Here is a 12,615-nt window from a genome sequence, read left to right as displayed (position 1 = left end):
TCATGTTCGTTTTGAGAGATATGATGCAATGAGATGGGATTAGTATTCTCAAAATAATGGACGCGGGGTCTCACCAAATAGGTGCAACCCCAGTGAGACACAAAAGTTGCATGACGAGTGAGAAAACTTTATCGAGGGTGGACTGTTCTCATCTCCCACCTCTGCAATGGTCCAAACTTCAACTACTTTATCTTTCATCTCCAACGAGGTTTACGGCCTCCAGTAAATACTCACATCCCCTTTTAGGCTTTCATGCTATTTGGTGTTTTGTTCTACGAAAAACACCATTCTCTTCCTCCATCAACTTTGATCTTAGATCTTAGACGACAAGGAGATAGGATATTATCTGTCTTCTCTAGCGATGGTAACCTTGTCTTCATCTTCTCAGACGACAAGGAGACAGAATTCCGTTTTGCACATTATTCATGTTTTATTTTTGCATTTTTTTTATCAAGAACATTTTTCCTTTCATGTGTTTTAGGTGCTTAGCAGACAAGGAACACAGGTTTGTTTCTGAAAATTGGAGTTTTCATCCTCATCTTCTACAAAAGTCTGTTTTCATCCTCATCATCTTCCCATATCTTCTCCATTTGCCAGCCCTTTGTAATTGGGTTGATCTTAATCTGATCCACTTTCTGGTCGGATCATATTATCCAATGTGAAGATCTGAACAAATGTGAACTAAATTCAATCAAATAGGATTGAATCGGATCATGATCCGATCCATTTGCACCCCTAGTTATGCTACTGCACCATGCAGTCCCATGGCTTAAAGTGTCCACATAAAATTATAACAAATAGCTAGGTGTAGGTTCTTGAAAATTGGTGACCCTTGTCAAATCTAACAACAATAGGAGAAAATTGAGTTATAAAAATTGAGTAATTGACAATGATGGCTAAATATCAATTCTTTTAAACATGAAAATTGAGTAATTAACAATGATAAATATCTTAGTTGGTAATGTTTGGATCGGTTCTTTTTAGACTCGAACCTGATACAAAACCAAAATCCTTGTAGGGTCATGGGTCAAATCTTTTGAGAATTATATTCATGTGTCAAGGGCGAATCTAGGATATGTGACTTTTGCCTAAGAGTTGATCTAAACTAAAGTGTGAGCCTATCTGTTTCTTCTTAACTCTTACTTCTTAAGAAGATCCCTAGTCCCCTCTTGTTACTTGTTAGTTTATTGTGCGATCTCATTTCCATGTTTGTAATCAAATTGACCATTGATTGCAAATTCTAGCTCATTTTAGTTTTGAGTTTTAGCACGAGTTAGTTTGTTTACAGTATAGGTCAAGGAAAATAAAAAATGAAACAAAATAAAGAAAGTAGACTAGATTGCACTCAAATGAAACTACAATGAGAACAAATGGAATGCCAAGAAAATGCAAATGGAATGCCAAGAAGTAGACCACTCAATGAATTTATACTAATTTTGTTCTCTGTTTCAACTTTAAAACACAAACACACTGACGAAATGCAAACGAGAAAGAACTGAAGAAGAAGCTATGAAGACATGTCATCCTAACAACAGCTTACCTGAGAAAATATAAGGGAAGAATAATGGTAGACTTCTCATTGTATATACACACAAAAAGCTTATGATATTATGTACAACAAGGTAGCGCAAATCTGCAAATATAATTTTTGAAATGTTGGATGAGACTTCATCACTTGACGGTGCAAGGCTCGTGGCCTTTGAAAAGGCACTTTCTTTCTATTTCTTTTTAATTATTCTTGATATAATGTTATGCCCCCAAAAAATAGGAAAATCATGAGAAATACAATCAATACAACGACTATCTTAATCATCAGCCACCGATTGGATGAGATACTATTGAGGTTGAGTTCTCATCAATCCATGTTCTCGTTTGCTAGTGTCATCCATGTTCTCATCAATCCTATCAGGTTGAGTTCAAATAGAAGGTTAGATATCATCAATGTATCCTTGACCACAGATTATGAATCACAGATTCCATTCTATATTTTAATACAAGAAAAATAAAATAACCATCAAATCACCGTCATTAACATGTCCAACTGCTAATTCTGTATAGGATTTCTCAAGAATAAGAATGGATATTGAATGGTCAGACATTCAGACTGCCTGCATATTTATGTGAAAGAATAAAAAGTAATTTCTGCCCACAGACTAGAGATTGTTCAATCTATCCATGAATATTTGCTAAGCATATAAACAAATCATTATGGAGTCATGGTTTAGTTGAATTGCTAGCAAAACAGAGGGTGACGAGTTCTATGTTTTGGGGAATGCAACAAGGGGGGTTTGTACTCAACAATGAACCTGAATTTGAAGGTTAGTTGAGGTTACCATCCTTTCAATCGTTGTTTACTTTATCTCTACTCAATGTAATAAAATTATTCTTCGTTGCTGAGTTTCTATACTTTAAGTAAAAAAACCACCTAGGCAACTGCAGATCAAGATACCAGAACAGAATATATATTATTGGGTGGGGGTTGTTAAATAATCCAGAATACAATCTAGGCAGTTCAACAATTTGAGATGTTTGTAACAGTCTAGCAGATGTGCACACATATTGAATGGGACCAACTTCAGAGATTGGATGGGCTAATAATAAGCCAAACCAATGATTGCCAACCTGTAACTATATAACTATATATATATTATTGGGTTCATTTGTCTGGTGGGAAAGAGCTCTACTGCAACTTAAAGGAAACCTGGAAATGCATAGGTTGATTATAATATATGCAGTCTCCTATGAAACTATGGGACACATGGTGTATCAGGGTCCCAAACCATCTACAAGACTTGGAACATCTTAGTTGATAAAGTTAGAAATGCCTAGATTGTATTACTATTGAGCAATAAATACCGTAAGTTCGAGAGTAGAAAGTAGAATATAAAACCTGATTGCAAGCTCTCCTTGATGAGAGAAAACAAAAGGAAGAGAAAGAACAAATAATAACTCAAGACGAAACTCTAGGATTCAGTGAATTTCGACTGATCCTAGGTATCAATTTATAATGGTTAGAAGTAGAGATCAATTACAACTGTGACTGTACAAGATTACCAAAACTGATATTCAGAGGAACCTAGGAGATCCAACACTGATATCATCACCTGGCTTTAGTCTAAACTCGACTTGCTCAAATTGCCCCGGCTGCAGGACTCTTCAACATAATCTGCAACAAAAAAAAAAAACAACAGCAAATTACTTAGCATGGAACTTAGAAATATAAAAGTACAAAATATTGAATGGAAGACTAAAAACTTGCAGAATCCGTTCAAGGACACTAAACCTCTGCTTGTTTAGGTTTCATGGATATAGCAGGAGAAATTAAACCTGCAAATGAATAGCTTACACAATCAAACATTTGTTCATGTGAAAACACCAAAAGATATATATTCTAATAGAAGAAATGTTGGTAAGCAAGTTTCACCCCAGAGATAAGGTGGGGCCCATGAAAAAACATGTCCAACATTGCCAATGTCAACTCTCCAATCAAGGTTGAAAGCATCAAATATGTGTCACACTGTATTGTAAGATATATATCGGCTTCCAGGATTATATAATAATACAAGGTGTGCATCAATGGTGATAACTTGCACTGAAACACTGAAACAGAGACAAATAGAGAGCAATAACTTGCAGTCATTACATCAGGAGACAAATTCCGCATTCCCACTTTGATTCCCTCCTTCACACAATTTTAGAGCACCAAGGAGTTAAATTCAACCTGCCTTTTTTTCATTTGTGTGCAACTAAAACAATCTAGGCCGTAGTAGGAAGGGAAAAGCTTCCTGATTTGTAAGACCAACTAGGACCAGAATAAGCCACAAGACACTCTTAAAACACATGTCCTACACCCCAGATGGACCCGAATTTCCAAAAGAACCATAAAAAGGTTTCTGCTTTGTCTAGATCAAGAATGGCCCTTACAACTAGCTGAAACACCAAAGTTTTATACCATCAGAAACAAGTAATCTCGACTTTTAGTTGCATACAAGAAAATCTTGACTTCTTCGAGAGCCATCTTCTTCAAAATCTTTTGTCCATATTTGTATCACAGATAATGACCCTAAAAACATTAAAATAGCAAAAAACTATAAAATGATATTTCACATATCATGCATGTTTTTATATATACATACATGTATATATAATATAATATACATACATTTTTATTTATAATTTTATTCCAAATAAATTGTAATTTTTTTAATTTCATTTTATTATTACATATTGAAAACATAAAATTTCATATAAAATAAAAATTTAAGAGTTTTTTAAAACTTTGACTATTTTTTAATTTATTATAAATTTATTATTATTTTTTCAATTTTTATTAAAAAAGATGCCTCTCATGGCTTGGCTAGCCCGGGCCCGCCAAGCCCCACGACATGGGCCATGCCATGTCTGACCTCTAAAGGGCCACACGCTAACCCTACACAACCTGATTTACACCTCTATGCAAGAAATCAACTAGATCACTAGTGAATCTTCCTTCTACACCTTGATCCCCCACAAGACCGTACAATAACAAATCAACTACAAAACTAGCTACCCTTTGTACAAATTCAAATTCAATTGACCCAAAAAGGTTCATGTCAATGAAAATCACCAAATATGTTTGGTGTAGTCATTGGTTTCCTATTTCTCGAAAATAGAATCATCTTCAATAGCAACCAATTTCTTAGAATCAATTCTCTAGATGACTAAAGCTGCATCGTCATCAAATACATATAGAGATAAGTTACATGTTCATGTCAAAGGGTCCCTTTGAAGGTTAAGGCCTCTACAACCATGTCCAAGGGGCCCTTTGATGCTTATTATATACGTAGAGACAATTAGTAATTGTCTCCATACACAACTCAGCACCAACATAGTGGGACCAATGAAAAGCTTTCAATGAGCAGGGCTGTGATTTCTTCTACAGGTTTCTAAGGTTGTTGCCCAACCTAAGACAACTGGGAATTACAGAAGATAGTAGCTCTCTTATCCGAGGTTGCCCAACCTTAGGTGTTAGACAAAATGATTTGGAAGTGGAAAATTGAAACTTCTCTTCTCTACCTTTTCACAAAACAATTTTAAAGACAAGGAAAACAATTGAAGCCACACATAGTTACTTATAATGAACACCACTTGAATTCTCTCTCTCCAATACCTTAAACACCAAAGATCTACAACAACAAGGTCAAGAAAATTAAGCCCAACATATTAAGAACCTTTATTGAATCCAAACAACAAATACCCAAAATTGACTTGATAAGCTACTAGCTACAAGGTCCTAATGTGAAATAAAATAATTGAAAGATTTTATAACGATTCTCTTAAGAACTTAATAGGAAATTCAATGAACATATAAAAAACTTAGCTGTTAATGCATATCAGTAAGAGCATGTCAATTTACATTAAATAAACTTTTTGGATTGGAGTAATGGCCCAACTTACATCAACACAACTTTAGTACATATCAATAACCCCATTCACAACTAAAACATCTTCAATATATTCAATGAATTCGTATCAGAGCATGAAATAATTAACTATAAAATGCAAATTTCATTTGAGATGTTTTCTTGGTTAACTAGTCAATGTTTGTCTAACCACTTTTTTATTAATAAAATTTGAAATCATAAAAGACTTTTAGGTATGTAACGCAATAACCTAATGGCCAACTATAGAACAAAATTAATTGGAATTAATTGGAAGACTCTGATTTAAGGCTATGTTTGGTTTGTGGGAAGCCTTTAGTGGGATGGGAAAAGATGGAATGGTGGGTGGATTTTTCCATGTTCCATATTTTGGTTGCAAAAGGGAAACTAATGGGAAAATCAACCTTAGCTTATCAACCTTAGTTTAATAATCAATTAATACTAAATTATTAAATAAATAATTAATTATTACTAGATTCATAACCCATAAATTATTAATTATTTAATAAAGCATTAATAAGTATCATAAAATAAAATATTAAATAATTAATAATTTCATTAAAATATATTATACGAAATAATTTATCAAGGAAAACTAATTTAACAATTTATAAATAAATAATATTATTCAAATATTCAAGTTATAACTTATAAACTAAAAAAATTTAAACGTTATTTAATTAAAATAATAAACTAACTACTTATAGATTTTAAATAATTAATATCCAATTAATAATTTAATACAAAATAGAAAAAAATGTAATAATTACAAGTTAAAATTAACAAAAACTAGTTACTAATGAATTAACTAAGCAATTAATGAATAACTCAATAAGGATTTTATTATTATAAATCTAATTAAAAATAATTAAATAATTAAAACATAATTAATACTAAAAATAATATTATTAATTCCTAATAAATATTAATAAAATAAATTTTAAAATATTAATTCTTATTAACTAATAAAATTATTTCATTAAAACATTAGTAATTAATGGAATATGAAATGATGGTTAATAAAAATATAACTAATAAATTAATTAAAAATTGCTATTAGGGTTGATTTTCCCACTATTTTCCCTTTCGCAACCAAGCAATGGAATATGAAATTTTCCACCCGTTTTGCCTTTTCCCATACCCATCATTTCCAATCCCACCAAAATCTCCCCACAAATGAACCGTAACCTTAAATCAGAGACTTCAAGTAAAGTTTCATCTATAGTAAATGGGCCATTAGGGTATTACAATACATACCTATATGTCTTTTATGATTTCAAATTTTAATAATAGAAAAGTGGTTAACCTTGACCAATTAATCAAATGAACAATAAATTTGCAATTTGATAGTTAAGTTTATTGCATTCTTTGATATTAAATCGTTGAATATATTCAAGATGTTTTAGTTGTAGATACTCTTATTGATATGTATTAAAGTTGTATTGATGTAGGTTGGGTCACTATTCCAATCCAAAAAGCTTATTTCATGTTCTTTGACATGTTCTTATTGAGATATATTAACAATTAAGTTTATTTAATGTTCATTGAACTTCATATTAAATTTTTAAGAGAACCATTACAAAATCTTCCAATTATTGCATTCCACATTAATTGAGAAACATAAAAGTGACATGCTTATAAAAGTCCTAATAATCAAAGGTTGTTGAACTACTTAAAAAATTAGGACATTGTAGCTAATAGCTCATCAAGTCAATTTTAGATATTTGTTGCTTGGATTCAACAAAGGTTCTAGTATCATATATGTTTGGCTCAACTTTCTTGATCTTGTTGTTGAAGATCTTGGGTGTTTATGGTGTTGGAGAGAGATAGAGTTCAGGTGGCGTTCATTATAACTAACTCATTGTGGTGGCTTCAATTGTATTCATTTGTCTTTAAGACTGTTCTCTAAAAAAGTAGAGAGGAGAAGCATCAATTTTCCACTTTCAAATCCTTTTGTCTAGTGCACCCGAGGTTGGGCAGCAGGCTTTGAGATTAGATAAGAGAGTTGCTATCTCCTTTAACTCCTAGTTTTGTAAGTTCAACCTTGGATAAGAGGGCTACTATCTCCTTCAACTCTAGTTCGAGGTTGGGCACAGCCTTAGAAACCTATAGACTATCTTTGAGAACAAATCACACCCATGGCCTGTTGAATATGTCGAAACATGATGAAAACTTTTCATTGGTCCATGTGTTGGTGCTTCTAGACATGTCATATCAGATTGAGTTCTATATGGAGACAATTACTAATTGTCATTGTATGCCCTTAAATGATTTCTCCATACTTCAACCCATGTCTTTATCCCTTGCTCTTCTAGCCCCTAAACTCGTAGAAAATCACTTCTTACTGATTTTGTAATGGTCTTCTTTGAACATAACAAACCTTATTCTACTTTCCCTCATTTTACTACCTATTGAAACTACTCCTAGATTCATGGAGAAAAACTCATTTCTAGCCTTATATTTTCTAGTTTTCCCACTTATCAATCTCAATGTCTACATTCCCACCACTCATTTTTAAACATGTTGTCTTGGCTTCCCACCACCACTCATTGTGTTGGCTTCCCACTTACAATGATTTATCAATGAATTAATTACGAATTTTTCCGTATTTGTCATTGAGTAATCGATCAACTTCACTCACAAACAGTAGGAAAATTCACAACAAACAATGTAGGACTACAAGTTTATGGTAATCAGGAGACTGGCACACAAGGCCTCTCTGATATTCACAGCCAAATAAGAGAATATAAATATCTTGGAACACAACTCTGTATGGATCCTATAGAACTGAAAATTCAGATAAACTAAGTTTTGTGTGAAGTGCCAATAATTTGGGATGAGCTTCTGAAATTTTGGCCAAACAAATTCACCCAATGTATCATGATCCATTGGAAAAATAAAATGTCATTAAACTAACATTTTTTAATTAACTGGTAAAAATTCTAGTTATAAAAAGCTATTTTGTACAGTAAATACTTGCAACTTCCAAGAGAATTCAGCTTCTAAAATTTACCACTCTAATGTCATCAAAGTGAAATTTACATCATAGACTGCTTGGATTCACAACAAACAACGTAGGACTACAAGTTTATGGTAATCAGGAGACTGGCACACAAGGCCTCTCTGATATTCACAGCCAAATAAGAGAATATAAATATCTTAGAACACAACTCTGTATGGATCCTATAGAACTGAAAATTCAGATAAACTAAGTTTTGTGTGAAGCGCCAATAATTTGGGATGAGCTTCTGAAATTTTGGCCAAACAAATTCACCCAATGTATCATGATCCACTGGAAAAATAAAATGTCATTAAACTAACATTTTTTAATTAACTGGTAAAAATTCTAGTTATAAAAAGCTATTTTGTACAGTAAATACTTGCAACTTGCAAGAGAATTCAGCTTCTAAAATTTACTACTCTAATGTCATCAAAGTGAAATTTACATCATAGACTGCTTGGATTTATATCCATTAGAAAGGGTGAAAAACCATTCACCTTGATGAGAGCTAACCAATTGTAGAAAGCTGTTAAATAGTTCACTATTTTATTTTCTTACATAGGTGTCTAAGAGTGTTTTGGCACCAAATAAAGATACACAACATTTTTTTTACTTAGTTTTGTTCTAAAATACTGGAAATGAATAAAAGAAAATCGGTGACTTTTGAAGGCATGATAGCTTCTAAGTGGTAGGAAAAACTAGTACTACCTAGTGTCTATGTCATCCACCTTCATGGAATTTAGTAATGGAAATAAAAGAGGTTAATCTACATGTAGAACTCCATAACAGTGGGTAACTTCTGAGTTTATGATTGTGCTACTTTTGCATTGCGAATCGGAATATTTTCAGTATAATTTTATACTTTTTTATGATTAACAAAGTATAGTTATGGACTTTACCCTTAATAAATTAGACAACTTGCAAAACTTATTAGTTCCCCTCATTTATGATTCATTAACCTCATTGAACAATAAAATGACTATTATGTATATGCATTGCATCAAGACTACATTTGCTAGGATCACATGCCAAATAAGCACAAGAACACAAATATCATCCCACAAATGTAGGAAAAACAAATATGCACAATTGCACCATTGTTGCATGGATTTTCCTAAATAGATGGCATACCCATGACAATCAGAGTCCAATAATCCTTTCTCAATGACACTTCAACGTAACATTCCATTTTTTATTTGACTTAAGTGTACAGATAATGTTCAAGATTACTATAATTTTTTTATATCAAATGTTGCTTAGTAACAAAGTCAACATTTTTTGCAGGCATACAATGTCAAAATTCAGAAAAAAATAAAAGAATAACTATTTTCTTCTGCTCGCTTAGTAAGGAAGTGAACTACTTCGATGATATATCATATATGAACTATTTTCGTGAGTCTATGTTTTCTCATCTTGCCAAGCCAGACTCTTGGACAAGCGTTGGATTCTGACTCCCGTATCCTTATAATGCAACATTAGTTTGCCCTAAATAAACACACTCATTCTCTTGTCGTTTAGAGTTTTGGTATTTTGATACACTTAAATCACACTATCCATATTGGATCCGATTAGGAAATAGTGAAATGGGTTAAAGATACGTATTCATTAGAAGTGGGTTCGTTCAGCACTTACAACTGACGTATGCAAACAAGAAAACAGCCTTCTTCAGAGATATAATGATCACAAGCATCAATTTTTTCCATCCATATCAGAAATATCAATATTGAGTTCCAATCAGTATTGGATATCAAAATCATTTCTAGGAACAACATTTATAGAAGAATAAACAAGTAAACGTCCGTTTCTTCTGGTTCATTAACGAGTTGTTACAATGCAAACGTCTTTTACATAGACAAGTTCACGGTCACCCTTAACAGCAAGCAAAACCACCACATAGATCGGAATAATTACTTGCATTAAAATATACATATCCAAATCAGATATTAGTATTGCATATTGTAAACAGACAAGAATTTGCAGATAAGGCTGAAGAAAAATCTTGACATAAGGTTTTTGAGATCAAAGAGTGACTGTTTCAACAGAAAATGAATCAATAATGTACCCCCATAACAAATCCGTCACAACAGTAAAACTGAATTAAACATCGCCCAAAAAGCATATCTCTGGAAGGAAACAGAAAGGTAAAACGTTGATCGAACTACACACCTCAACGGGAGCTGAACTATCCTTACTTTGTTGTGGTTGTGTTGAACCCCAAGCACTAGGCGGAGCTGTTATTGCATAGTAATCGTCATCATCATCAACATCGGCCCAAGATTTAACCGTCAGAGGCGCCGGCGTCGAGTAAACCTGGGGTCAGGTTCCTTGGCCTGGTTTTTGGAAGATCCCTTGCTCTTCGACGACCCATGCTCCTTGTCAGATTTCTTCTTTCTCCTAAGGCTTTCGAGAGCAGCGAAAACGTTCGTATTGCTTATCCCCAAGGGCCCATCGTCCATCCTGCTTCCACCTCCAACCATTTCTAGCCCGATATCAAACAAGCCACAGTTGTGTTATTGTGTATTGGAGCAAACGCCTCCGAAGACTAGAAGCATCAGTTCTATTTGCCAGATTGAAACTAAGATAACAAATCTCTAGCCTTGCAAGGATTCAAGACTAGGGTTACAGAGAAACGTCTAAACCAATTAGATTTTCCTACAGAAAATAAATAGGGCTCAACAGACTCGGGCAAAAAACACCTAAGAAGGACTCGGTAACCTTGTAGCCTCACCACACTCGATGTCGCCAAAAAAAATACCAGAGTTCTGATGAAGAAATTAGGGTTTCGAAACAAATGAATCAAAAGAAACCCAGAGAAAATTAGAGTTCCCCCCGGAGCTATCAAAGCCGGAAAAGAGAGATAGAGATTCAGAGGCCGTGATTAACAGATTACTATCTACAGAATAGGGTTCTGAAAGGCTGGGGGGGCATTCGAGCGAAAATGGAGACATGGGTAGGATATGGAGTTAGGGTTTCCAGAGCGATGGTGTAGATGAGTTTTTTCCGTCTCTCAAAGGACTTCAAGACCTCTCTCTAGATGACGCAGGTGACGAACACGAGTTCCGTCCTTTTATACCAACAACAGACATGACGAAACCCTCTCCTTCCCTTTCCCTCTCGCCGAGATAATTTTAAGGTGTTTCCAACGTGTGACAATATCATACCGCTTACGAACTTGATCAATTAATCCAACGGCAAATAATTGCCTTCAGCGTGGATTTCTGGGACGCACAAAAAGGTATCCTTTGTCTTCTTAACTTCATCTGGCCCGTTCATACCAGTTTTAATGTAAGGTGGGCCAGTGGAATGGTCGTTTGGTCCACAACCAAGTCCACGTGTTTGAGTGCCGCTGTAAAGTCTGCTGATGGCGGTTACAGATACGTGGAATTTGAGGACACGTGGCTTGGAAGCAAAGAACTTGGAGACGCGTCCTCTGAAAGAGATCAAGCAGGGATGCTGCCTACCGTCGGATGTGTTGACCAAACAACTCAGTAAAGTTTTTTCACGAGTTTGATACGTGCCACGTGTCCTTTCAACAGGTATTTCTATCAAGCATCATTGCAGCCGAGCTGCCTCGCGAGCACGCTTCAGACAAAGGTGGGCCCAAAAACTATGCATTGGTACTTGGTAGGCCTCGTCGGCTATCCTTTTCTTTTAATATTCAAATAAAAAAAATTTCCTCTTCGCTTTTTCTTCTTTTTCCCTTTTCTGTAGCAGACCCGACTGAACAGTCAGGACTCGGGATAAGCAGGACGAGTAGTGATCTGTTACCAACGAGTCTTTACTATTCCTGTCCCAACATGCCACTGAAGCCCCACATTAGGAATATTTCTTTGTCATTCATTGAGGATGTTCCCGATGTACGGTTGGGACTTTTTAGTACCGTGTATTGATAGCTGATCCGAAGTCCGAACCCATACTGGACGGAGATGGAGATGGGCTTTGATCAGACATTAAACAGAATCGTTGACCCGGGCGAATCTCCCGTAAAAGGCAAAAAACATAAAACGAAACCGTTTCGAGTTTCGACAACCAGATTTAGACACGGTTCAACCAGTCGACTGATCATTCAAACCAGAAAGATCCCAAAACCGTTTGGCCTATTTTAGCCGACCACCTAAAAAATCATCTTGTGGGTTAGTTTGAAAAGAGTATAAATACAATTTGCAAAGCCTTGTATTTTGTATATATTTATAT

At 34.5% G+C, this 12,615-nt stretch overlaps 1 long non-coding RNA gene across 2 annotated transcripts; it reads right to left on the bottom strand.

The window, feature by feature from the left end:
* Positions 1-2,946: 2,946 nt before the first annotated feature.
* LOC148873128 (uncharacterized) lies at positions 2,947-11,527 on the bottom strand. 2 transcript variants are annotated; one of them, XR_016105722.1, is made up of 3 exons: positions 10,588-11,527; positions 3,284-3,327; positions 2,947-3,166 (listed from the first exon to the last, which is right to left on the bottom strand). It is a non-coding gene; the product is annotated as an uncharacterized LOC148873128 (long non-coding RNA). The 2 variants fall into 2 exon arrangements; XR_016105723.1 differs by lacking the exon at positions 3,284-3,327 and having other exon boundaries at positions 10,588-11,495.
* Positions 11,528-12,615: the final 1,088 nt, after the last annotated feature.

The sequence above is a fragment of the Nelumbo lutea genome, chromosome 1, assembly GCF_056320005.1.
Source record: "Nelumbo lutea isolate HS-2025 chromosome 1, American lotus-T2T, whole genome shotgun sequence".
NCBI classification, from domain to species: Eukaryota; Viridiplantae; Streptophyta; class Magnoliopsida; order Proteales; family Nelumbonaceae; genus Nelumbo; species Nelumbo lutea.
The sequence above is the reverse complement of the archived record's forward strand: the minus strand, read 5'-3'. Positions and strand labels throughout refer to the sequence as shown.